This window comes from Helianthus annuus, chromosome 3, assembly GCF_002127325.2.
Source record: "Helianthus annuus cultivar XRQ/B chromosome 3, HanXRQr2.0-SUNRISE, whole genome shotgun sequence".
Lineage (NCBI taxonomy): Eukaryota > Viridiplantae > Streptophyta > Magnoliopsida > Asterales > Asteraceae > Helianthus > Helianthus annuus.
In genome coordinates this window covers 170,642,637-170,665,588 of record NC_035435.2, presented here as the reverse complement: position 1 = coordinate 170,665,588, position 22,952 = coordinate 170,642,637, and the positions used below count along the sequence as shown (strand labels likewise).

The 22,952-nt window shown below is 38.4% G+C and overlaps 2 long non-coding RNA genes across 2 annotated transcripts; both read left to right on the top strand.

The window, feature by feature from the left end:
• Positions 1 to 3,506: 3,506 nt before the first annotated feature.
• On the top strand, positions 3,507 to 6,269 carry LOC110930827. Its single transcript, XR_002588098.2, has 3 exons — positions 3,507 to 3,728; positions 4,867 to 4,954; positions 6,015 to 6,269. It is a non-coding gene; the product is annotated as an uncharacterized LOC110930827 (long non-coding RNA).
• Positions 6,270 to 9,508: 3,239 nt separating this feature from the next.
• LOC110930826 lies at positions 9,509 to 12,351 on the top strand. Its single transcript, XR_002588097.2, has 3 exons — positions 9,509 to 9,827; positions 10,969 to 11,056; positions 12,118 to 12,351. It is a non-coding gene; the product is annotated as an uncharacterized LOC110930826 (long non-coding RNA).
• The last annotated feature ends 10,601 nt before the right edge of the window (positions 12,352 to 22,952 follow it).

The following is a 22,952-nucleotide window of genomic DNA, read 5'->3' as shown; positions in this document are numbered from 1 at the left end:
AAAAAGAAAAAAATAGAAAAAGAAAATTAATTATTTGGATCCAGATTGAAAGAGAAATAGGTACATACTTTAGAACTAATTTAGCAAATTTTAGATTATAGGGACAAAATCCAAAACTTAGGCTAAACCTTAGACTTAGTGTAGTGGAACGTTAAAGGTTTGTCACGACACCACTTTAACAACCCAAACACCATTATACAATAATGAAAGGGGGCGCCAATAGGCTTCTTGTTACCACACTAACGAGCGTAAAGGGTATGGAGGTAGGGAACACTTGCAAATCAACCAATCATATGTTTTCTTTTTCTTATCTATTATGTTGTTTAACTTTTAGTTAAAATTACGTCACCCATATAAAATGATGGTTTAGCAAAGGTCTACTCCCTACATGGAAACAATGTAACACTTTAACAATAATGTTTACTTATATTTTTTTTTTACGATGAGAATCTTTAACAGTTGAGAGAGAGATCTCACACCCTCCAAAACAGAGGGGCCTAACCCTACACTGGCCAGACTATGTTGTCTTAACCGGGCCCACGTTGGCGTCAGAGTTTGGCTAACGCCGCCACAAGAGAGAATCTCTCTGGCGTAACGCATGGTGGACTAAAACCCGGGGTGGCTCGGGCTCCAGCTCTTGACCTAAGGTCTGGGATAACTAACATTCATTGCCTTTATCTATCAAATATGGCACTAGTAAGGATTGAACTTAAGTCTTCAAACAAAACCATTAAACAATAATGTTTAGTTAAAGCCACTACACATAGTCTTATCACCATTTATATAATTAACTCTTACATCATTTGCATGATTATGTATTATTTCTGACGATTTAAGGCAAATGGGAAAGAATGCAATGATGTCATAGATTGGTATCAACTTTGTGAAGTCAAATCCAAAGTAGAAAAATTCTTTGTGAAAAAAAAATGTTCAGTTGTTCTATTTATTGTGTCAAAGCCAAAGTAGAAAAATTCTTTGTGAAAAAACAAGAATGTTCAATTATTTATATTATTGTGTTCAATCCAAAGCACAAGAAAAAAATTCCTTAAAAAACAAGAATGTTCAATTATTCATTTTATTGTGTCAAATCCAAAGTAGGAAAAATTCTTTGTGAATAACAGTCAATTATTCATTTTATTGTGTCAAATCCAAAGTACAAAAAATTCTTTGTGAAAAACAGGAATGTTCAATTTTTCATTTTTTTAACAGTTAAACTAATATTATTCAAAGTTAGATATATGACTAGAACAATTCTTTTTGTAGCTTAATTCATTATGATTATAAGTTCTTGATCGCATTTGGCCTCATCATATAAAGCAAGATGTCTCTTTTAAACATGCATCTAGAAGGTTCTTAAATTGACTATAAGATGTTTAAGATTAATAATCTCACAAAAGAGGTAAGACTGTCTACATTTTACCCTTGGGTTTTACTGGAAGCAGGCTCTCTATTACTAACGGATAGAGGTAAGACTATTTACATCTTACCATCCTCAAACTCTACCTTGACTTTGCTATTGGTGAGATTTAATGAGTATGATGATAATGAATCTCACAAAAGACAAAATTATAAAGAAAGTACAAAAAATTAGTAATAAATTTAATAAAAAGTATCAATGGAAAACTATGCAAAGAAATTAGTAATAAATTTAATAAAAAGTATGAAGAAAGTAAAAAAAAAAAAAAAACACACACATTTTTCTTAATATAAAGTAAAGGCATAATATATATACACACACATTTATCTTTAACGTAGTTGAAGAATACTTACAAAATACTTGTTCGAAGACCCAAGCATAATTTCATAGACACCACCTTACACTTGGAATATAAATCTTTTAACACATTGATTCTAAATTAATATTTTTTGCATGACAAAGACGCCTATCAAGAAATGAATTCTCGATATCTATTTTCTAACATATACATTTACAAGTTGCTTACGTTATGGGGAATAGTTTTTTGAAGTGGTTTGCCACTTACGGCTACTTTGACTTTTGTTTTTTTTTTCTTTTTTTATATAATAGTTATTTATAGTTGATGTCAAATTACAATTTTATCCCAAGTATAGAATTACGATTTTGTCCACGATTCAAAATAAAATTTTGCTTTTGCCCATTGCTTAAATTTACGATTTTGCCCTCAGTTAAAAAATACAATTTTGCCCTCAGTTTAAAATAAAATTATGGTTTTGCCCTCAGCTAGAGTCCTGCCAAATTACGATTTGGTTCCCAGTTTAAAATTACGATTTTGCCCGCAGCTAAAATATTACGATTTTGCCCCCATTCAAAATAAAAAAATGGTTTTGCCCTCAGTTCAAGATATTATTTTACCTCCATTTTAAAATTACGATTTTACATCCGCTAAAAATTGCAATCTTGCCATCGTTTTTTTTCTTTGGCAAAACCATGGTAGTGTTTTATTTTACTTTGTTGACTCAATTTTGTTTTTATTCATGCCAAACAGCTGGCTAGCACTCGCTAATTGGTCCTGACAAATTATTGTTTTGCCCCCAACTCAAAATTACACGCTTGTTATCATTTTAGTTAAGTTTTTTATCAATTGGTTAAATTGATGTATCTTTTTTGATATCGTGTTATAGGTAGCATGTATAACTAATCGACATTAAAACGTACATGTTATTAAACTAAAAAATATTCGGTTTAGCGCCCCGCAACGCGGACAGCGCATAACTCTAGTTAATTCACATTCACAACATCACAATGAATAGTAACTTATTTTCATAAATGTGTTTGAGGGTTACTAGTAGTTAAACTTGGTAAAGAATGATTTGTTGTAACACCCCGAAAACGGGCTTGGTAATTAAACTGTGATATCCCACATCGGTTGTGAAGGGGAACGGAGGCTTCCTTATAAGGGGCTTGATACCTTCACCATCATGACGCGTTTTAAAGCCGTGAGGGGCGGACGCTGAGAGCGTGCTGGCTGCCAAAGCGGACAATATCATGGTGCGGTTACGCTGGGCTGTTACAGATGGTATCAGAGCCAGGACCGGACCGGTGGTGCCAGGTCTCGCGAGGACGCTGGACCCCTTAAGGGGGGTGGATTGTGATATCCCACATCGGTTGTGAAGGGGAACGGAGGCTTCCTTATAAGGGGCTTGATACCTTCACCATCATGACGCGTTTTAAAGCCGTGAGGGGCGGACGCTGAGAGCGTGCTGGCTGCCAAAGCGGACAATATCATGGTGCGGTTACGCTGGGCTGTTACATAAACTCTGTTAATACTAAAAGACGGGTAACGTACCGTAATTAGTAAAAATAACCCGGCAAATATTTGGATTTAAATAAGAAATCCTAATATTAAATAAAAACGAATCAAAGTTTTAAGTAATTAAGTTTATAAAAGGCCTGATTTAACGGGACTTAAAGTAAAAAGGGGTTACGACTTCCCGAACCTACTAAGCTAACTAGGAATAATTCTAACCTAGTTAGATAGTGACTTATGAGTGGGTTAAAACACTTAAATTGTGAACTAAGGAAAATGAAGGGGCCAAAGATGTTAAAATCGAAACTTATGTTGCTAATTTAATTAAAACAAAAACCAAACACCCCATTTGGGGATGTCTGGTCGTACAAAGAAGCAGGAGGCGATGGGTTTCTTCAAACCCTAAAATCCTTACTAAAACTCTCAAATTGGAGGTGCAAATCTGGTCCAAAACGAAAATCGAGCATAGATTACTGATCCCCATTGCAAGGGGGTTGTAAGGTATGTAAAATTTGATGTTAATTCTCTACTTGAAATTCTCATGAGTTTAGGATATTCGAAATTTGTTGATGCATGTTCGTTATATGATGAAATAGGAACATTGTAGTGTCTAGGAGTAAACCCTAGACAAGCATATGATGAAATTAGGTCTAAATCTTGTGAATTCATGATCACCATTGAAGGTGATAAGTGTGATGATGCTAAATTCGTGTAATGTGATGTTTTTAGGGTTTTTGATGGCTAAAAATAGTGCTATAATATCATAAATATGTTTCGATTGAAAACTGAATTCAAACAGCTTCTGATCAGAATTTACAGCCGAATTGTATTGGCTGTAACGTGGACAAAACGTGACAAAAACGTTTGTTTCTTGAGTCTAAAATGTAATTCCAGGAAATATCTTTAAAACCCCACTGGAATCGCATTTTTTCGACTAAAATTGAGCGTTTTATGAATTTTTCCGTATCAAAGGTTCAAGTTGCGTTTTCTGGCAGAATTTGCAGCCCATTACGAATGTCATAACTCAATTTAGGAATTGAGTTATGATCTCAAATTCTTACTGTAGAAAGTATTAAGTTATTAGAAGAATCTCCAATTGGAATTTCGTCAATCGAAACGAGAAATTTTTAATGAATTTTTCCGTAAGCTGCAGTCAGAAGTGACGAATCTGATTGCAGCTTAGTAGATGAATTTTTACGAATTTTTGGTAAAGAGTTAGATCTTGAAATTTTAACACAAGGATTACCCCTCCGAGAGGTATGCCACATAAAAAAATCATAATTTTTGAAGACTTGTAAACAGGTTAAACAGGTCACCAAAAACAGCCTATTTTCAGTGATACGAAACTTGATTGTTGATATTATAAATTATGCCCACAATGTTCATATGTTGAAATTATGAATCAAACGCGTAATTTCCTAGTTCGACTAATTATGTGTGATGTGGGGTAATACAAATTTTAATTATGAAGTCGATTTAGCTTATATGCACATATCATATAATTAAGGGCAGTTAACTTTTGAAGAGTTAAACTAACCATGGACGGAGTCGAATAGTAGTTTTGACATAGAAAACACGTAAGGTGGAATAGTCGTGGTTATAATGACTAATCTAACCACCTTGTGAATTATGATGATAGTTTGACTCTTGACAAGCTAGATGGAGGCTTGGAATGAAGCGGGTCAAACGGAGCAAGTACGAAAAGGAAAGCGTAATTTGGATGCGAGGTAAGTAAAGCTTACGCCCTCTTTTGTAAGTTATTGTTTATTCATAGGTTGTAAATACGATAAAAGCTATATTTGAAATATGGTTCCGACACGAAATGAAACGGGTCGGGACATATAAAATAATGATAAACCATGTTTAATGGTAAAATGGGCGAAATGGTAATTGGTCACGAGATGACATATATATAAAATGAGTTTTTGAATGGCTACATATTAAGGTAAGCCTAAACGAATAAAAAGAGTAAAACGACGAATTAGTCATGTGTAGACGAAAAAGAGTTGAAGTTTAAAACAACACCATTTAATATTAAGCACGAAATATTTGGTAGTCTAGACCAAACGGGTCAAATGGTAATATTTATACCATTTGACAATTAACGACTAATAAGTGTATGTCGAGTCTCATGCTCGCAGGGTAATTGGTTTATGAATTAGCGAGGCTATGAATTAGCATATTATAGAGACAAGGTCTTAAAACGGGTCAATATGTTGACTCGAGCCAGGTACGCTTATATATATAGATGTATAGTTAAAAGTGTTTAACTTCCCTTCACGGGTCAAAAGGAGTAGATAGGTAAAACGGGTTAAGAATTCATAAGAAACCCGTAATTTGAACCTTGCACATTAGTAAGTTGATATAACGTGATATGCATGATATTTTGAATATGATTGATTGATCTTTGATATTGGTTCATATGTAACATATTAGAATTTCGAGAAACTAATGTATTGGTATGTTAGAAAGAGCGAAATCCGAGATTTAGGCTTGAGTATAATGAACAAAGCAACCAAAAGATGGATTTACAGGGACTACCGTAAGTTACGGTAGTACCGTAAGTTACGGTAGAGGTCAGGAGCTTACGGTGTGAGTCTACTGGTTTACGGTGGACCATTATTGGAAATTGACCACCGTAACTTACGGTGAAACCGTAAGTTACGGTAGGGCCTGAATGTTTATAAATTTTATATAATTGTAAATTTTCAAATTCATTTCGATCGTAGTTTCGATCAAGTATCATTTCTAAGCATTCTAATATAAATGTTTATGTAAACATTTCAGTCTTAGGTACTCAAGGATTATGGGTGACGATCAAGCAACTTTTGAAGGACCGAACACATACTCTTGAAGCTTCCGCATAAATCAACTCGGTTTAAACAATGTTTATGATGTAAACTGTTTGCTAAACAACTTTTGAAATGTTTAAACGACGTACTCAATTATGTTATGTTGTATTATTTTAAAATTGTAAAGTTTAAACAAACCCGTATTTTTACAAAGTACATGTAGTCATAATTACATGTTGTTTGTCGTATACTTTACAAAAACCATTAAATAATGACAAGGGTGTTACAAATTGGTAATCAGAGCTCATGGTTAAAGAGTAAATTGTGTTCGGTTCGAGGCTTGATCGCAAATCCGGTAAGTACATGTATATTAATGGTTTGTTATGTGTTGAAATGTTGTGAACAACACATAGGGTTATCGTGTGATACACGTTACCTCAATTAAATGATAAATATAGTTGACAAAATTGCGCGCGTTGACGCGTATAGTAGAAAAGCCTTGCATTATAATACGGGCGATTATTGAAGTTGATATTACTAATTCTTGTAAATGTTTTAATTGAAGGACACTCGCATCTGAAGATAGCGAGAGTTTAACAAATTGCGGATATGATGATGGAACGGTCCGAGATGTGACAAGAAGAGCATACTCATCAAGGACCTAAATCGCGTAACGATCGCAAATAAGTAATGGCAAGGAATGCCCGTTGGGGCAAGCATTACCAGGTGCACATTTTAAACTTATAGTACAAACAGTAATATGCAACAAATACATAGTGAATGACAGTTGCATATAGAATATGAAACTTGGAAAACCTGGATAGGTTACCTATCCAGGATGACGTTTCCAAGAGAAATTCAGTAGAGAATATGTATTATTCACAAATTGTGAATAACAAGACAATAACAGAATTCAGTTTATATAGAAACTTGGACGAGAGTGATCATCCAAGTAAGTATTCTCAATATAAATCCTATTGAGAAAAGTAATGATCACATCAACGAATGTGAATAAATGTTTATAAAAAGGGACATTTTAAATGTTCAAGGATAAACGACTAAAACTAATAATTGTTAACTAACAATTAAATAAAGTTTTACCAAATGAAATCATAAATATGGAGATAATTTGAGGAGTTACTTACATGGGACGTGATGTGGTAATTATAATAAGGTCACGCGTACCATGTGTTGATCGCTTACTCTGGCCAAGTAAGTAGTGAACACATGATAGCATGAGCTTATTATAATGAGCGCAGTTATGTCCGATGTAGTAAGGTCAAGATGAATGAAAATTTAAAGGATCCTTAGGGTCAAGAAATCTTATGGGCATACTCGTATAAATGGTTTTCGCGGGAACCATAAAAACGATGTATGGCGCACATAGAAACAAAAGACCCAAGGAAATTCGTGACATAAGTCATTTTAGACGAAACAACCATGGTAGACAAAAAGGGCATTGTAAAACCAAAGTATAAATGACCCGCGGGGTCATAGAAACAAAGGTATTGCCCACATGAGAAAAACGATCAAAGTCGTTGACTTTGGTCGTAGTAAAGAAATAATGATGATGATAATCATCATTCATAGTTTATAAGACTGTCAAGGATGGTCAAATAAAGAATAAAGGTTTGGTTGAATAAAAGCGATGGATTTCGCTAAGACAACCAAACAAATTAAAACGAAATCTTAATGTATACCGGAATGCTTGCACTAATAATGACTTCGGTAAAGTACCCGGTTGATGGGTAAGGATTTAAACACATGCGTAAACCGAGAAACGGGAACACGAATTTAAAGTCAAAAGACTCGGATTACGAGTTATGACTATAAAATCTCGTATATAGAAATTGTGAGTAAATATGTTCAACTATTCGAAGTCGAATGGGTTGAATAAAGAATAAAGTTGATTGTTTATAAGTGATGGATTTCACATTAATAAGTCAAACAGGTTGAATACAATATAACGCCGAATGGCACAAGTGAGCGCTAGCCAGAGAAAGGTAGCGTTAAATGCAAGAGAATAATGAGCCCGGTAATGGGATATAACCAAATAAGAATATATGCAAATCAAATAACAGTAAGCATAAGAAGAACTGACGCATAAATGACGTGAGAAGTCATAAAATCGGAAAATCGTCCGAAAGAAAACAATTATAGCCATGAAACTACAATTAAGGTTAACGGGACCTAAGCTTGAAACCAAATAATTCTTCGAACAAAAACAGGGTGCCTTGACACCAAACATGTGTTTTAAGAATGACATGAGTAAGGAGTGATCTACGGGATCAACATAACCTTTAGGGTTACAAACAAATGAAAGATCTACGTGACTAAAACGACCCACGGGTCATGATTAGAAAGAAGTTATAGTGACTTCGCCCTAAAGAGGTGAAAGTCTAATCAAAATAGCCCATAAGGCTAAGTGATAAAAACCTACGGGTTAATTAGATAAAGCGAGGGAATCGGTTGAGAATCCCCGCATAAAACTAAGACTGTAAAAGAATAAATTATGGACTGTCAATATCCTGGTATGGATAATTGACAAAAGTTAAAGAGAAGATCCTAAAACTAAAACTTCGGTTTTAGTAAGAAACAGCGTTTTTACAAACATAAATTCTGATAGGAATTTAAATAGTAAGCATGAAAGATACAAGTCTTGACACTGATAGGCGCAAGACGATATATTCGAAAAGTGATATTTTCGAAAATGAAAGGTTGATACAAACTAAACATGATGTGACACGATCACGGTTAGGAAATGTAATGTGAAGTAAAATCACGTTATAACCAAGCGAGCGGTGAGAAGTAACGGGACTAATAAGTCTAGTTAGTAAGACCGGTTAAGGCCAGTAATTCAAATCAATAAAAAAATTGGTTTGCTTGTAAGCGGTGGATTCGGTATAACTGAACCGAATAAATAAATCTGAAAACAAAAGAAATTATTGCTAAAAGTGAAATATTTCACTAAAGACCTTTAAACGGGTCAAGGTAACGGATTCACCAAGAGTTCGATAATATATAAAAGCGATGGAAATCGCTAAGTTAACTAAACTAGTAGAAATAACGGAATTACGTTATTTCAAATTACATTATGTCGTATGAGGTACGTAGAGGTTCTGTAACCAAAAAGATATTACCAAAGTTTTTCTGGTAATACTAACAATTGGTTAAAATATGAATAATGCTTAAGAGATTACTCAGGTCAAAGGCATTGAGTTTAGAACTCAATGAACTATGTAAGCAAGGTTTCGAGGACGAAACCTCTTTAAGGGGGGTAGACTTGTAACACCCCGAAAACGGGCTTGGTAATTAAACTCTGTTAATACTAAAAGACGGGTAACGTACCGTTATTAGTAAAAATAACCCGGCAAATATTTGGATTTAAATAAGAAATCCTAATATTAAATAAAAACGAGTCAAAGTTTTTAGTAATTAAGTTTATAAAAGGCCCGATTTAACGGGACTTAAAGTAAAGGGGTTACGACTTCCCGAACCTACTAAGCTAACTAGGAATAATTCTAACCTAGTTAGATAGTGACTTATGAGTGGGTTAAAACACTTAAATTATGAACTAAGGAAAATGAAGGGGCCAAAGATGTTAAAATCGAAACTTATGTTGCTAATTTAATTAAAACAAAAACCAAACACCCCATTTGGGGATGTCTGGTCGTACAAAGAAGCAGGAGGCGATGGGTTTCTTCAAACCCTAAAATCCTTACTAAAACTCTCAAATTGGAGGTGCAAATCTGGTCGAAAACGAAAATCGAGCATAGATTACTGATCCCCATTGCAAGGGGGTTGTAAGGTATGTAAAATTTGATGTTAATTCTCTACTTGAAATTCTCATGAATTTAGGATATTCGAAATTTGTTGATGCATGTTCGTTATATGATGAAATAGGAACATTGTAGTGTCTAGGAGTAAACCCTAGACAAGCATATGATGAAATTAGGTCTAAATCTTGTGAATTCATGATCACCATTGAAGGTGATAAGTGTGATGATGCTAAATTCGTGTAATGTGATGTTTTTAGGGTTTTTGATGGCTAAAAATAGTGCTATAATATCATAAACATGTTTCGATTGAAAACTGAATTCAAACAGCTTCTGATCAGAATTTACAGCCGAATTGTATTGGCTGTAACGTGGACAAAACGTGACAAAAACGTTTGTTTCTTGAGCCTAAAATGTAATTCCAGGAAATATCTTTAAAACCCCACTGGAATCGCATTTTTTCGACTAAAATTGAGCGTTTTATGAATTTTTCCGTATCAAAGGTTCAAGCTGCGTTTTCTGGCAGAATTTGCAGCCCATTACGAATGTCATAACTCAATTTAGGAATTGAGTTATGATCTCAAATTCTTACTGTAGAAAGTATTAAGTTATTAGAAGAATCTCCAATTGGAATTTCGTCAATCGGATAAACGAGGAATTTTTAATGAATTTTTCCGTAAGCTGCAGTCAGAAGTGACGAATCTGATTGCAGCTTAGTAGATGAATTTTTACGAACTTTTGGTAAAGTGTTAGATCTTGAAATTTTAACACAAGGATTACCCCTCCGAGAGGTACGCCACATAAAAAAATTATAATTTTTGAAGACTTGTAAACAGGTTAAACAGGTCACCAAAAACAGCCTATTTTCAGTGATACGAAACTTGATTGTTGATATTATAAATTATGCCCACAATGTTCATATGTTGAAATTATGAATCAAACGCGTAATTTCCTAGTTCGACTAATTATGTGTGACGTGGGGTAATACAAATTTTAATTATGAAGTCGATTTAGCTTATATGCACATATCATATAATTAAGGGCAGTTAACTTTTGAAGAGTTAAACTAACCATGGACGGAGTCGAATAGTAGTTTTGACATAGAAAACACGTAAGGTGGAATAGTCGTGGTTATAATGACTAATCTAACCACCTTGTGAATTATGATGATAGTTTGACTCTTGACAAGCTAGATGGAGGCTTGGAATGAAGCGGGTCAAACGAAGCAAGTACGAAAAGAAAAGCGTAATTTGGATGCGAGGTAAGTAAAGCTTACGCCCTCTTTTGTAAGTTATGTGTTTATTCATAGGTTGTAAATACGATAAAAGCTATATTTGAAATATGGTTCCGACACGAAATGAAACGGGTCGGGACATATAAAATAATGATAAACCATGTTTAATGGTAAAATGGGCGAAATGGTAATTGGTCACGAGATAACATATATATAAAATGAGTTTTTGAATGGCTACTTATTAAGGTAAGCCTAAACGAATAAAAAGAGTAAAACGACGAATTAGTCATGTGTAGACGAAAAAGAGTTGAAGTTTAAAACAACACCATTTAATATTAAGCACGAAATATTTGGTAGTCTAGACCAAACGGGTCAAATGGTAATATTTATACCATTTGACAATTAACGACTAATAAGTGTATGTCGAGTCTCATGCTCGCAGGGTAATTGGTTTATGAATTAGCGAGGCTATGAATTAGCATATTATAGAGACAAGGTCTTAAAACGGGTCAATATGTTGACTCGAGCCAGGTACGCTTATATATATAGATGTATAGTTAAAAGTGTTTAACTTCCCTTCACGGGTCAAAAGGAGTAGATAGGTAAAACGGGTTAAGAATTCATAAGAAACCCGTAATTTGAACCTTGCACATTAGTAAGTTGATATAACGTGATATGCATGATATTTTGAATATGATTGATTGATCTTTGATATTGGTTCATATGTAACATATTAGAATTTCAAGAAACTAATGTATTGGTATGTTAGAAAGAGCGAAATCCGAGATTTAGGCTTGAGTATAATGAACAAAGCAACCAAAAGATGGATTTACAGGGACTACCGTAAGTTACGGTAGTACCGTAAGTTACGGTAGAGGTCAGGAGCTTACGGTGTGAGTCTACTGGTTTACGGTGGACCATTATTGGAAATTGACCACCGTAACTTACGGTGAAACCGTAAGTTACGGTAGGGCCTGAATGTTTATAAATTTTATATAATTGTAAATTTTCAAATTCATTTCGATCGTAGTTTCGATCAAGTATCATTTCTAAGCATTCTAATATAAATGTTTATGTAAACATTTCAGTCTTAGGTACTCAAGGATTATGGGTGACGATCAAGCAACTTTTGAAGGACCGAACACATACTCTTGAAGCTTCCGCATAAATCAACTCGGTTTAAACAATGTTTATGATGTAAACTGTTTGCTAAACAACTTTTGAAATGTTTAAACGACGTACTCAATTATGTTATGTTGTATTATTTTAAAATTGTAAAGTTTAAACAAACCCGTATTTTTACTAAGTATATGTAGTCATAATTACATGTTGTTTGTCGTATACTTTACAAAAACCATTAAATAATGACAAGGGTGTTACATTTGTATTATTGTGTGGTCTAATATTGTACAATAGCAGGTATATATAGAGAATACAAAACCCTAATTAGGGCCGGCTAATGTTAATTAGGGCCGGGACACTATACTAAACATATTAACTAATATCCCCCCTCAAGCTAAGGCTGAGGAACGACCCTTAGCTTGGACTTCAAGAAGAGAAATCGTTCAGATGAGAGCGGTTTTGTGAAGACGTCAGCAATCTGATCGTTTGTTGAAATAAACTGAACTGATAGGGCCCCCTGAGCAACCTTTTCTCTTACAAAGTGAAAGTCAACCTTTATGTGCTTTGTCCGCGCATGAAAGACCAGATTAGACGATAAGTAAGTAGCCCCTAGGTTGTCACACCATAAGTTTGGGGCTGAGCAAATAGGAACACGGAGTTCACGGAGAAGTGTTTCAAGCCAAGTTACTTCCGCTACCGTATCAGCGAGTGCCTTATATTCTGATTCTGTAGATGAATGAGAGACTGTCTTTTGTTTTCGTGCAGACCATGAGACGAGGTTCGATCCAAGATAGATAGCATACCCTCCCGTGGATCGACGGTCAACAGGGCATCCAGCCCAGTCTGCATCAGAGAAGGCACTCAAGGCATTGAAAGTCGTGTCTGTATATGCATGAAGCACACAAGAGGAGGATTTTGAGAGTAACAACCCATGATCGGCGGTTCCATGGAGGTAGCGTAGAATACGCTTGACAACAGACCAGTGATTCACGGTTGGCGACTGCATGAACTGGCAAACCTTATTGACAGCAAAGGTGATATCTGGTCTAGAGAGAGTGACATACTGAAGGGCACCCACCATTTGGCGATATTTTACTGGATCGTCAAATGGTTCACTGTCACCAAGAGATAATGGGGCACTAGTAGTGCATGGTGATGGAACCGGTTTGGCCCGAGAGAGGTTGGCACGAGCAAGTAAGTCGTTGATGTACTTCTTTTGTGAGAGAACGATGTCTAAGCCGTGTCGGGCGACCTCAATACCAAGGAAGTAAGACAAAGATCCCATGTCCTGTATGGCAAAGGTGTGACTGAGACTCTTAACAACCTGATCAATAGCCTTGTTGTTGTTACCTGTCAAGACGATGTCGTCGACATAAATAAGCATATACATTACTGTCCCATTAGCTGAATAAATGAATAAAGAGGGGTCAGTTTTAGACCCCTGAAAACCGAGAGAAAAAAGAGCCGCTGACAGGCGCTGAAACCAGGCTCTCGGTGCATGCTTCAATCCGTATAGGGATTTGTGGAGCAAGCAGACATGATTCGGTCTATGAGGATCAACAAATCCTTGTGGCTGTTGTAGATAAACTGTTTCTTTTAAGTCGCCATGCAAAAAGGCATTTTGAACATCCAGCTGGCGTAGAGACCAATGTTTTGAAACAGCAATGGAGAGAACTACTCGAATAGTGGTGGCTTTAACCACTGGACTAAAGGTCTCTGTGTAATCAATACCTTGTTGTTGGCGAAACCCTTTAGCAACAAGACGCGCTTTATAACGCTGAATGGCCCCATGTTGATCCCGTTTAATTTTATAGACCCATTTGCAATCGACCACATTTGTGTTTGGTGCCCGTGGAACTAATGTCCAAGTTCCGTTTCGTAAGAGTGCCGAGTATTCATAGGCCATAGCCTTACGCCAGTGAGGGTCCGCGTTGGCAGTGGTAAAGGAGGTTGGTTCAGACTCAGCGAGAGGTGTGGAGGTGTGAAAAGATGCGGGTTTGAAGGATTTGGTTTGTTTAGGATTTTGGCGAAGGTTAGGTGGGCGCTGACGAGGAGGTGGTGTTTGGGAGGGATTTGCGGTTTGAGTGGGAGGTGTGGTGGGAGTGGGAGCAACAGTTTTGGTGAATCGGTCAAAAGCGGAGGAGGGTGGGGCGTCGGTGGTTCGGCGAGAATAGGTTTGAGTTGGAATTTCGGTGTGAGGTGTTTGCGAGTTTGTGTGGGTTGGTAATGAGGTAGGTGAGGAAGCAGGTTGCTGAGTAGGAGGAGGTTGTGGAATAAGTGGTTCAGGTATAGGAGATGAGGGTGTGGAGGGTATAGGCTCGGATGTGGGATTGGGCACTGGTGGGTTAGATGTATCAGCAGTGGGTGGTGTAGGATAAGATGAGACGTAAGGGTTAGATGTATGTGCAGTGGGTGGTGTAGGAGAAGAGGGTGTAGTTTTGGTGACAGAGAATGGAAAAAGGGACTCGTTAAATCGAACGTGACGGGCAATGTAGATACGTTCGGAAACCGGATCAAAACACCGATATCCATGATGAGAGGTGCAATACCCGAGGAAGATACACGAAGTGGATCGAAGATCCATTTTGTGTGGATTATAAGGACGAAGATAAGGGTAGCATTGGCATCCAAAAATTCTGAGGAAGGAGAAATCGGGTTTATGATGAAAAAGATGCTCGAACGGGGAAGTAGTGGAGTTGGTACGAGATGGCATGCGATTGATTAAGTAGACTGCGGTTTCAAAGGCGTAATGCCAAAAGCGTTGTGGAACATGGGCTTGGGCCATTAATGTTAGGCCGGTTTCCACAACATGACGGTGACGACGCTCAACCACACCGTTTTGTTCACTGGTGTGAGGACAAGAGAGTCGATGTATAATGCCAAGAGAGGCAAAGAAGGGCGAGAGACTTCGGAATTCTCCTCCCCAATCGGTTTGGACTGATTTGATTTTGGTCGAAAATTGTCGTTCGGCCATGGTAACAAAATGTTTGAATACGTCAAAGACATCTGATTTACGTTTTAAAGGAAACAACCACATGAATTTTGAAAAATGATCCACACACAAAAGAAAATAAGTATGTCCATCAAAGGAGGTGACCGGTGCGGGCCCCCACACATCACAAAAGAGTAAATCCAAAACATGACTACTTTTATAATCAGAAGATGGTAAATGAAGTTTCGATGATTTGCCAATAGAACAAGAATTACAATGAAAATCAAAGTCTTTGCTAGAAATAGGTAAACAATATTTAATACTAAACATATTGACTAATACTAGTCAACTATTTTTATATTTTTATCATAAAAGAATACTATGGTGCTGTTTGTTTTTTCAGATGTAAAATGTCTGCAGTCTGCGGACCACATCTACAGACATCTGGTCATCTGTAATAGAAGAGGTGGACCAAACCTCTGCAGTGTGTAATAAGAAGATTATTTGTTTTTTTAACTTCTGCAAGAACAATCGATTCACTCAAAACAACAAGAACAAAGTTTTTTGTATAATCAATATCATATCACTCCTCAAATCAAACAATACTACAAAAACATCAATACAGATCAAACAAAATTTCAAATATATTGCAAATTAAACTGAAATTATTCAACAAATACATCATGAATCCAGCCGAATCTCCTTTCTTTTTCGAGGAAAGGTCCCATCCTTCAATATCATGATTGGGTCGACCTTTGTTAGATATTTGGACTCCTCTGCTAGTTTGAGATGGATTACCACTCAATTTGGGGGTTGATTGTTCCTTCATCTTCCTTAAGAATGAACATACCAGGTGGTTGTTGTGTGGGGTCGACGAGGCAAAAGCGACGAAGGCAAGAGGTGGTTGTTGTGTGGGGTCAACGAGGGCGGCGGCTTGGAGGCAACATGTGGTTGTCGAAGGAGGTGGAGGTGGTGGCGGAGGAGGTGGAGGTGACGACTGGGAGGAGGAGAGGGGTGGATGAGAGGTGCTAGGGTTTTGATAAGAGTTGTCTGTGTTTTGAGAAAGAAGAAGAGGTTAGAAGGCTTGAAAGAGGTCTGCAGAGCTAAACGTCTGTACGTGGTCTATGCGGCGCAGACATAAAAGAGCAAAATAGGTTTTTCTAAAAATACCACCTATAGCTATGTTGTGTTGTGAAGTTTTATTTTCAAGATGAAATGAAATAATTGGAGGGATACATAAAAAAAAAGATATTGCGTTCTTTTAGGTAGTGTTTGGTATGCAGGAATGAGAGGTGGAATGGAATGAGGGATTATGAGGGAATGAAGAAAAGAGTGTTTGGTTAGTCAATGGAATGGAATCACCCATTCCAAAAGACATTCCATTCCCTCAAAATAATTCCTTCCACCCCCATGTTTTTTTCTATTCCATCCCTCTTGCACATATTCATAATCAACACCACAACCCACGACCTTCGCCACAACCCACCACCCACCACCGACGCCATAGCCGCCACCCGCCACCACCTCACCCCGACAGCCACCGCCGCCACCGTTGTCACCCACAGCTGCGACCAACTGCCAACGCCACTCGCCGCCGCCGCCCACCACCATCGTCGACGCCACCACCAACCGCCGCCGCCGCCACCAACCGCCACCTTTGCTGCCACCCACCACCAACGGCCAACTTGTCGCCACCACCACTCCTCGTCACCGCCGCACCGCCACTCGCCGCCACCACCACCACCCATCATCGCCGCCGACACCCACCACCACCACCACTTATAACCACCCACAATCACTACCACCGACCACCACCACCACTCACCGCTAATTTTATTACTCCGTTTTTCTTGCCTACCGAATAATACACAATAATAATTTATTCCATTCACATGGTAACCAAACAAGACATAGAAGAGTAATGATCCATTGCATTCTCTTGTCTATTTCATTACCCCATACCAAAAAGACCCTTAGCTTTTTAAAGAAGAAAAATGAAAGTAATTATCGATATCTATTCATTTATAACATCACAAGAAATGGTAACTTTTTTTTCTTTCTTTTGTGGGTTTTTTATAATATACTTTAAGATTTTTTTATTTAACTTTTGTAGAAAAACTTTGGTTTTGTTATAATTTTACGATAAAAATTAAATGAGTTTAGTTTTTTATATTAGTTTTTGTTTTACGCTTTTCTCGAGTTTGGTCGTCATTTAGTTGCTACTTAACATAATGTTTTGTGGTAACATTTGGTTCCTCAGGTTTTTTACCCCCGTGAAGTTTTAATACGTTTCAGTATACATTTGACTTAGTCTATGTTTTGCGTCATGTGAGTCATTGTTGTTAGAAATTCGTGATTTTGTTGTACATTTTTTTTAGTTGTAGTCGTCGTTTGGTTGCTACTTAACACGGTTTTACGTCTCTCGCTCCCGGCCATGTAATGCTAGTAGCACGGTTTTACATCCCCATCCCGCAACACAAGGGTTTAATACTAGTTAAAAGGAAAAGTTGGAGGATGTTTAAAAAAAACTGTTAAATTACAAAAAAGTCCTTATTTTTCTAGACTTTTGTTAACAAAACTATCATACTTGCATAATAGTGAACTAGAGATTAAAAACATGAAGACTCCTTCCATTTCTCTTTCATGTCTGCTTCCTTTTTCTTCCATTGACTTTATTTTCTCTTTCCTTTCTTTTAAGTTTTAATTTAAAGAGTAAACTGCCATTTTGGTTTTTGAGGTTTGATCAGTTTTGCCACTTTAGTCCAAATTTCAAATCTTTTGCCATTTTGGTCCCTGTGGTTTCATTTTTTTGCCATTTTGGTCCAAATTTCAAAATTGGCCAGATTCCCCAACTTAAAACCTTTTATTTTGTCTTTATCCTCAAGGGCATTTTGGTCATTTTAGAATTATTATAACTAATTATATATATATAATACCCTAAAATACACACACATACAGACACCACACCACCCTATTCTCACTCTGCTCTCTCTCTCTCTCTCTCTCTGAATTACCACCACCACACCCCCACCACCGCATCATCCCCACCACCACCATCCCACTGTCGACACCTTTGGACAACCACCAACACCACGATCCTCTCAAAACCCCAACAACCACCATCCAACTGTGGTGGGTGGTGTCGGTTGGGAGATCGAAGAAGAGAGAGACGAGTAGAGAGAAAGAGATTGACGAAGAGAGAGAGTATGAGGAGAGAGAGAGCGGTGGGAGAAGGGGGAGCCGACCCCTCTCCGCCGTCGCGGTGACGATTGACGGCGGAGCCGTCTTTCCTGCAACCCAGAAAGCATCTAGCAGCGGCAGTGGTCAGGTGGCGGCGGAATGGTAGTGTAGGTGTAGAGGAATTAGGGTTTGGATTAGGGTTTTCTGGTGAAAATGGGATTAAAATTGGTGGTGGGGATGGTTCTGTTTGTGATAGTATGGAGTTATGCTTTTCAGAAGCGATGATGATGATGTGTGGGTGTTGATGATGGCGGTGGTGAGAAGGGGGAGGAGGTGGCGGTGGTGAGAAGAGAGAGGAGGTGGCGGTGGTGGTCTTCTAATTTTGGGGAAGATGAAGACATAGGATGCTTTTATTTGTATTGTTTTAATTAAAAATGTGTTATAATAATTTCAAAATGACTAAAATGCCCTTGAGGATAAAGACAAAATAGAAGGTTTTAAGTTGGGGAATCTGGCCAAATTTGCAATTTGGACCAAAATGGCAAAAAAAGATACCACAGGGACCAAAATGGCAAAAGGTTTGAAAGTTGGACTAAAGTGGCAAAACTGGTCAAACCTCAGGGACCAAAATGGCAGTTTACTCTGATTTAAAACCAGGGAACACAATTACACATCATTACCAAGTTGTGGGCTCAAACCTTGGGCCTGGATAAAAAAACATACATGAGACTACCATAAGCCCATGGACCTAAAGTCTAACATAGCTTAGGGAAAAAGGTTAGATAGGAGGATATCGTTTAGTGGACTTAAACATAGTGGTGCACAAATAGGGTTTTTTTAAATACCCAGTTCCAGGTATGAAATCGGGTCTGGGTATGACCGGATTTTACTTTTTTGGGTATTGCCAATACCCAGGTCGGGTTCGGGTCTGGGTATTGAGCAAGAATTCCATACCATATGTACCCGGGTTCGGGTTGGGCTCGGGTATTGATCGGGTTTTTATATTCATTTTTTTGGCATAAAAATAGAATTTTAATAGCGTTTTTTGGTGATTTTCGGTGTAACTTATACCCGATATATGGTGTGAAATCTGCCCAAAAGAGGCTCAAAGACGTCCCAAACGGTCATATGACCGTTAAAGATGAACCTGGAAAGCTGATGTGCATAGTCCAACGGTAATACCCGATCAAGACCCAGTTCCCGGTATTTCAAAACCCGGTTCGGGTATTTATGAAACACGGTTTCAGGTGTTAACTAAACCCAGGTTGGGGTATTTTCAAAACCCGGGTACGCAAGAAAACCCGGTATAAAATGGGTATAAAAAACCCGGTTACGGGTTTGGGTATTATAACGAATATGCATACCCGACGGCCCGACCCTTACCCTATGTAGGGTCAGGTTCGGGTATAAACAACCCGGTTTTTAAAATACCCGGTTTCAGGTCCGGTCTGGGTTTATTGTACACCTCCACTTACACAAGAAGGCACCATTTGACTCGTATGCTACATATAGGAAGATACTATGTTGCTCATGGTTGACCCTACTTACCCACTGAGGTGACTTAACTAGTAAGTTGATTCTACATAGAAAAACATATTTGTATGCTAAAATCAAGAAGATACAAAGTTGGCTCTACAATCCTACATGCATCATAGTGTTGTGACTTTTTTTTTCATTTTTTGAAAGATGTGAATTATTCACGAATGTCGTGAAGTCTAGCATACGTTGTTTTAATCGGGTCCGCGCTAGAGAGCCCCCTCGCATAATAGATCCCCAATTTAAACTCTCAATGAGAAACCTCTATCAAACAATCTCAGAGAACACAAGAGCTGTAGAGGTGTTCCCTCACATAGAACCAGTGGCGGAACTTGAATGAAACTCGTTGTGGGCCGAACTCTCAAAATCCAAATCGGTGTGACCGGACTCTTAAAAATCTAATAGTATACACTACAAAAATAAATCGGATTTTTTTTTTTTTTTTTTTGTAAAATTTACACTACGAGTGAAAAATCGGTGAGGTCGAAACACCCAAGGCCCAATAAAGCTCCGCCCAGGCTAAGAACCATTTTTGTGATTAATGAAACTAGTTTTATAACCAGCGCGCGTTGCGGCGCACTAAACCGAATCGTTCTCGGTTTGATAACATATATGTTTATTATTCAATTGGTTGTACATTACTATAAACGATTTGAATTAAAAATCACGATTAGTTATACATTACTGTAAACGATTCGAATTAAAAATCAAAATCGCCCGGGCTGAAACCCCCGCCTAAGGGGCCACGCGGAAACCCAAGCCCACCCGAGATGGTGACTTGGGCGTTTGTACCCAACCCACGCCACAACCCCCGCCCCATACCCCATATTCTAATATTTCCTAGATCTTTTTTTTAAACACATAGCCGTTGGCCAACAGCTAGCCTAAACGGCTACTTGTCTTGGCCAATGAGATCCCGCAATGTCATCTTGATAGCCCCGCTCAACGCCCGGGCTGAAACCCCTGCCCAAGGGGCCACGCCGAAACCCAACCCACCCGGGGTGGTGAATTGGGCATTTGTACCCAACCCACGCCACAACCCCCGCCCCATACCCCATACCTCATATTCTAATATTTCCTAAATCTTTTTTTAAACACATAGCTGTTGGCAAACGGCTAGCCCAAACGGCTACTTGTCTTGACCAATGAGATCCAACCATGTCATTTTGATAGCCCCGCCCAACGCCCGGGCTGAAACCCCCGCCCAAGGGGCCACGCCGAAGCCCAAGCTCACCCGGGGTGGTGACTTGGGCGTTTGTACCCAACCCACGACACAACCCCCGCCCCATACCACATATTCTAATATTTCATAGATTTTTTTAAACACATAGTCGTTGGCAAACGGCTAGCCCAAACGGCTACTTGTCTTGGCCAATGAGATCACGCCATGTCATCTTGATAGCCCCGCCCAACGCCCGGGCTGAAACCCCCGCCTAAGGGGCCACGCCGAAACCCAAGCCCACCCGAGGTGGTGACTTTGGCGTTTATACCCAACCCACGTCACAACCTCCGCCCCATACCCCATATTCTTATATTCCCTAAATCAATATTTAATTAATATATATACACTGTTCATTCGCTTCAAATTTTATTAGTATATAATTTCCAATTACACGATCCCCTAACCAAATCAAAAGATAAACTACATTTATTTTTAATTAAAATTTTAAATAATAATAACTATTATTAAAATTAGAACTCATGACAAAAGTTGTAGGGATTTAATTAAGTACAATTAACCTATAAGACCCCCCGTAGTGGGGCGTTTTTTATAAAAAAAATTCAAAAAAAACGCCTAATCACGCCCAAAGCCCATTACGGGGCGGCGTTTTGTGGCGTGTTCCGAGCAGAAAATGGTTTTGGCGTTTTTGTAATCACGCCATTGCATGCATTCTCATTTCCATTTTGGCCAATAAGAATATTCCACCTAATTTTTAGTTTAGTTTACTTTTATTTTTTTATATAATTGGGTAATCATTAATGGGGCATTATTGGGCATTATCCCACTACGCCTATTTGTGAAAAACGCCCGTAATGCCCATTTGCTGACTGGGATGACACGTGTCGCACAATGCCCATGGGTGGGGGCATTATTCATGTGCACCACTACACATGGTCTAACAAATTAAATAAAAAACTAAAAAGTGTAGATGATCTGATGATGTCAGGTATTGATTGGCTAAAAATTAAAAGCCAAATTAAAAAAAAAAAAAAAACTAAAAAGTGTAGATAACATGTCAGGTGGTAATATGTTAAAAAATTAAAAGCTTCACTCAGGCCCGTTAACCCCATGACGCGCCCTTAACACTCACACCAGAATGATGTTTGACGCGTCTTCAGGTGCTGAGGTGGTTGGGCTTTTGCGCCCACTAAGCTCAATCTCATATATACAATATCATTATCATATTGTATCCTATCACTAAAAACGATATTATATAATATCGTATCATTAACTACTGGATGTTTAATAAAATCATAAGGGTTATACAAAAAAATAAAAAAGAGTTTATTAGGGTGAGCGGGGCACTAGCGGGGAGGCGGATCGGTGACCCCATTCCCCGAGCGGGAACACCGCCGCCATCCCTGCGGGGACCCAAATCGGGGAGTTGGGTCGGGGAGGAGTCACCGCATGAAGAGAGAGGAGATGGTGGGCCCATAGCTTGTAACAACCAATCAAGTATTTTTCTTTCTTTATTTATTTAAATAAAAAACAAGTTCACTAAGAGAGGAGTGCCGCCATCAAATTGAGGGTGTGAGGGGAGTTTAAGAGAGGAGTTGACGTGGCATAATCTGATTGCGTGTGTGTAAGAGAGAGGACTCCCATAAGAGGGGAGTGCCCCGCTCACCCTTAGACTACACGGTATGCAGACGGACCGGCGACGGAGGACGGAGCTTGACGGGGGTGGGCGGCATGGTGTTGGCTCCGGCGACGGGGGTGGGGCCCACCTGGAGGATCGTCCCGAACGGCGAAGAAGGGACGTTGGCGACGGGGACGGAGCTCAGGACGCAGGGGGCGGCACGGTGTTGGCTCCGGCGCCGGACCGCGACGCACCGGGGCCGAACCCCATACCGACTAGCCTTAGAAGCTTCTTTTCTTTGCTTGCATCAGTTTGACCATCTAGAAGAGGCGTTATTTCTAAACTTTTAACTAAA